At 31.6% G+C, this 6,008-nt stretch overlaps 1 non-coding gene across 1 annotated transcript; it reads right to left on the bottom strand.

Annotated features, from left to right (window-relative positions):
• Positions 1 to 3,035: 3,035 nt before the first annotated feature.
• Positions 3,036 to 3,117, bottom strand: TRNAS-GCU (transfer RNA serine (anticodon GCU)). Its single transcript has one exon. It is a non-coding gene; the product is annotated as a tRNA-Ser (tRNA).
• Positions 3,118 to 6,008: the final 2,891 nt, after the last annotated feature.

The raw sequence follows: 6,008 nt of genomic DNA on the forward strand, positions 1-6,008 counted from the left end.
ACAAGCTAATCTGAATGATACACATGGTCGAAAATTGGGCTGAACATCTGTTCCCGGACAGGTGGTTGATTAATGTTGGGATAACTTGTATTTGTATTTTAATTTGGTTTTAATTAACGGGTGTTAGGGATTGCTTAGTTTCACCAAATTTATAACTTTTAGAAAATGTTATAATCTTGTTTGGTATTAGGAATGTTTGTGAGTGTATAAGTCAATAATAATTTAGTTACAATAATATTGTAACTTATTGACTTATGAGAAAAATTCATAAGGGTCCCAAACACCTCCTAAAATTGGCCATATTTGGTTATTACGGTTGTATTACTCAACTTAGGTTGTTGCAAAATTGAATACATTTGGTTGTAATATAAGGCTTATGTTTGCATTTCAGTTAAGTATAAAACTAACCTCGTATGGTTTCTTTCATATTATTATTGACTTCCACTGCATTAAAAAATGTTAAAAACAAGAATTTTACGTTGGTGTTAACATGTTGACTTAGCGTAGTAATCTGACATAGTCGTAATTGGTCAAACATAGTTTAGATTGGTAAGTCATGTGTATAACTGATCCAACATATTCATACTTTGTCGAGGCATGGTTATACTTGGTTAAACATGATCATACTTAGCCAATCATGATAAGAGGGGTACTCATATGGGTAGGGTGTATGACTTCCAAACCACATGGCAACGCCACCTAATTCCATGTGGGTAAAGTGCATGGCTTCATTCCATGACAAATGTTTGCCACACAAAATTGATTCATTGTTGACTATTGATAAATTAAAATGAATTAATAAAGTTATAGGGTATTTGTGGGTAGCTGTTGCCTATAAGTTTATGATTTGTGGGTAATTAAAGATATAAATGTGATAACAGTACATGATTGAAGAATACATGAATAATACCTATGAATGCCCCTTCCCTTCTTAGTCCAAACATTTTCATTTCATGAGTAAACAACATAATCAATATAACATATTAATACAAAATTAATACTCATCCAAATGACAATTTCCTTAGATTTTAAAACCGGTTAATTGTTTCCATTAAAACATTATTTTTATACTTTTACATATTGTTATTTGTTCGGTTTCATTAAGGGAAATAAAGAAAAGTGATGAATAAAACATTCATGTTTGGTGAAAGTTAAGTTAAAATGGATTGTAAAAAAATTTGGTGAACACTGGTACCCATTTTACCAATTCTTATATTTATAATAAAAAGATGCATTTAAAAAACGGTACAGTTACCCAAAAATGTAAATTCAACGCCTGAGATTTTCGACTGTCGCAGAGAAACCCCATGTGCTTAGCAGGCAGGCACACACCTTAACCACTTGGCCAAAGCATCTTTATGTAATGCATTGCTGTTTTTGTTTAAAGTTAGTTTTAGTTAGTAAATTTGGACAAAAAACATTTTTATGAGGAACATAGTAGTTATTGTAAAATCACTAAAATGTTACACTGGAACAGGCAAGTTTCGTAGTCCTGCTTTGCTGTCTATAAGGATTTCTGTTAGTTGAAGGTTAATTTGTTGATTGGATTTTGACATTTAGGAAGTGGTTGCAGTCCAAAGACATCCTGTGATCCGGTTGTTATACGATCCATTCACACTAAAATCCTTACCAAGTTACTAGCCTTAAGTGGATAGCTCATAGTTGTAATAACATTGGTGTTTTTACTAGAATATAATTTTGATTTAGTACACTGCAATTTTTATAATATTATGGAGCATCATGGCATGTCTTCCATTTGCTTACCCGTTGAAGGAAAGATGAACTACTGGTAATATGATATTGCCCTTTTGTGTTTCTATCAATCTCACTTCGGTGCTAAAAGATCAGTATACCAGTGATGAGTTATGTCATGCCAAGATCCTACTAATAGCTTTTGGCTATATATTGAATTATACTGGGTACGATTGTTTGTTTGTTTGTTTCTTTTCAGACAATAGTGGGCAAGTTCGATCATGGGTCCCAGTCAGATACACAAGTAGAGCAGAAGGTAGGTTTTTCCTTCATCACTATCATGAGAGGTGGTGTTTTCATACTAATTAGTTATCAATGTGTTGATTTAAGTTGTGTTTTATCTCTATCGGGTTAAATAAAATAAAGGAAATTGGTCAAATAGGTTTGAGATTTGTCCAAATGAGTAAAACATCTTAAACCAATGCTTACTTTTACTTGTATAGGATTTGAATTGGTGGGTCATAAGATCTTCTGTCTTACTATTCTTGATGTTGGAATGACAACACTAATGATAAATTTTGCTAAACTAATAAAAACTTTTGAAGATATAATACTATTGTTGGAGTAATATGTTGTTCTTACGATCATATTTATTACAAACTATTTATAAAAAATGTTAGAAAAACTTAATTCAACCTGACCTGACCATTTGATTCGTATATGAACAACTTGTACCCAACTTTCGCATTTTGCAAACTCTACTATAAACTAGCATGTTTGAGTCGGTTCTTATGTTGATCATGACATACTATGTTCAATGAAAATTGCAACTTTCGACGTAACTAATGTAAAACTAGCTTGTTTGACTGATTGTTAAATTACCCATTAATTTTATTTGTTACAATGTCATTTAACAAGGAATGTTTTCAAATGCATTACAATGAAACATGATGCAGGGTCTTTTCAACTAAATAGCTTTTGGCAACTAGATCTGTAAATCTTTAGTCACCAAAAGTTCGAAACAACCAGATCCATACCAAAAGTTTATCAGTTTTGGCATATAACCCAACCTGTAAATCTTTAGGTGTTGGTTCACCTTTTTTTCAAGTACATGAATATTTCCATAAAGCATCAGACAAAGAAATGTTGTCATTTTACATGTCACTTTATTATAAACGTTTTTAATCAAAGAAATTGAGGTCGAGAAGTCAACAACTACAACACGTTAGTGGGTTTGAGAATTGAAGACCAGCATTAAAAAGTGCTTTTAAATGGAATTTGCAAGAGGCAGCAATGGCAATCCAAACTAGCATTTCCATTTACAAAAATATAACAAAAATAAACGACGCCTGAGAGATTCGAACTCTCGCGGGGAAACCCCATGTACTTAGCAGGCACACGCCTTAACCACTCGGCCAAAGCGTCGAGATGTTAAAATTGCCTTTTAAGTTAATTAATTTAATTATTCCTTAGACATGTTAATTTACCTGTCAATTTATAAATGTGCGGCCCATTCTTCCGAGGATCATATGTGGTACATATTTTTTTCTTAGTACTAAGTTATTTCTAAATGTTCCGACTTTCGTTACAATAATTTATTTCAGCATTTTATTTATGTTATGTAATATGCAATGTGATTATCATGAGTATACTCATCTCTTGAACTTGGACTCAAACTTGAAACTTGATATATTTATTTGATGGAAATACTGATACTTATCATAACATATTTACAACAATTTGATATATATGGTGATATAAATCAACGCATAGACGTGTTAGGTGTTACCTATACTTAAGTAATGATCGTGTAACATGTACTTTATTAGCCTTTCAAACTACCTCTTGATGGTATAACACCAACTATGCTGGTTTAGTTAGGTTATAATTATAACATCTCGTGATATTTGCTTGAATAGCACTAGACTTATTTCGAGATGTTCTGGCCGTAAATACTAGAACATGAGTTATACTGTATTTAATTATATACATGCATGTAATTAATTAAGGATTATAGTACCATTCCATAAATCCCATCATGCATTACATTTACACAAGCATGCATCACCAATTGCTTCTATGTGACCTAGCTCACTATAACTTATTTATAGAAAACGTACACAACTCAACAGCATATTAATTAATTAGGTCAACAACAAGCACATGTATCCTCAAGAACCATCATTTGTTCATCATCACCACCACACCTAAACAACCAATACCCAACACCCAATCCAACCACAATCACCACAAACACACCACCATTAAACGACATCACCGCTAGCATCAACAAGTAATTGATCCCGGAGTTTATCCCAAACAACACCGACCCAACGAACCTTGCTCGGCTGCCACCAAAAAATAACTTAGTGTATAATAAAGGAGCGTTCTCGATAGGTGCAACCGAGGTGGTTGAACTTGAGGAGGACAGTAGCCTAAGCCGAATACGATGGTCTTCCATAAACTGACAGAACACGGAGAATATAAAACATGCTATTAAGGTAAGGAAATAACTAAACCATGAGTTAGTTTTCCATGAATCAATTAATAGCGTGACGTTGTTGCCCCAGTAGAAGGTCATATGCATCATTGTTGCGTGTAAATATTTGTGGTAGCTAAAACTAGGATTTAAATCGAACAAGATGGAGTGTAGTACTATTGGTACTACACATAAGTTTGTACTACTACATCTGACTCATTTTACTGGTAGTTCGTTAGAATATCAATCTTGGTGTTCTTGAAATTGACTGCCACTTTGATATGTTTCATATTGGCATATCATTAAACTCTTTTTTATTACACTTTATATCTTTTACAGATTTTAAATAAAGAAGATTTACATTAAATAAGAAAAAGAAGAAAGAGTGGATCGTGTAAAGGTAACTTTATCTTTTTCGAAAGGTTTTCTATCCAATTTAGTGATGGAATTTTGGTTGTCTTGCATCGACTTAAAAAAAGCGTGTGATTGTGTGCATGCATGTGTTGCATATGTATATGATTTCACATCTAGAATTGAATCAAATAGATTTATTATTCTTTTTTAAGAAAATTCTCAAAATGGTAATTTTGACCGACCTAGTTTTAGTGACGGACCTAGAAATTTTGTATGGGGGAAAAAGATTTTTAGGAGCAGATGGTTATGCTTAATGGTAAGAAAATCTCGAGTCGGGACGGGTCAAGTAAAAAAAACAAATTTAAAAAACAAAGTTAAATTTCAAGTACATGATAATTATATCATTCATCGTTAGTTATCAAATAAAGAAATACAATTCCGTATAATACTCCACTATTTTTTATATTTTAAAAGCTATTAAGTGCATTATAGCAAATACAACTAATATATATAAACTATTAGTTAACAAATACACACCAATACATATAGGTTAAATATTTATCCGTTTAAATGGTTAAATAATTATTAAGCTAGTTGACAAAATGATTAAAGTGTTTATAATAATCAATTAAAATGGTTCGTTGAACCATTAATGATCGATTTTTGTTTTTAAAATGATACTTTTTCGTACGAATTAATGGAAATGTATAAAGAATTTATATAAACTAAAAAACTTATTTAAAAAAATAAAGAATAAAGTTAGTAAGATATAACTAAAACCAAATCAAATTATCGTTAAAAAACTAAAGTTAAAAAGAGAATAATTAGTTTCAAATTTTACAATATGTATAGTGTAAATTATATAAATTAGATTTTTTTTATTTGAAATGCCCACACAAATTAGAGAAGTACGTTTTTTTAATCTTTACTTCTATGAAAGGAAATAAGCTTATTAAATGAAAAGAAATTATATATATACTAAAAGGCAAACTAGCTTATACTCACAAAACTCTATTATTCATGAAAGTTACAAATAATCAAGCTTAATGTACAAGCTTTTACAACCCAACATGAGAATTTTAACATGTGTGAAATAGTAGTTTGTTATTTAAATAGTTAATGGTCATCAACATTAGTATTATTATTTAATACTATATATTTAAACTAAACTTTGGCCATGTCATTTTTTTCTCTTATTTTGTTTCGGTTAAGGTACGGCAACAAATGTAACTAAAGCTGACCGATGCAAACTCACCAATGCAATAACTTAGACCGATAACGTTTGGGTTTTACCGAATTAACGCTGCAACGCCCAGGTTCCAACTTTTTTGTTTTAATTTTGGTACCATAACAAACTTACTGAAACCGAAAAATTTCGCGTCAATTCACCGTTGCAATGCCCAAGACTGACAAGGCTTGGGTTTTACTGACGCCCGTTATTTAATGACTCACCGTGCAACGCCCGGGACCAACAACTCTCAGG

Source organism: Bidens hawaiensis, unplaced genomic scaffold (assembly GCF_021521415.1).
Source record: "Bidens hawaiensis isolate Kalapana, Puna unplaced genomic scaffold, B.hawaiensis_p1.1 tig00020124_1, whole genome shotgun sequence".
Lineage (NCBI taxonomy): Eukaryota > Viridiplantae > Streptophyta > Magnoliopsida > Asterales > Asteraceae > Bidens > Bidens hawaiensis.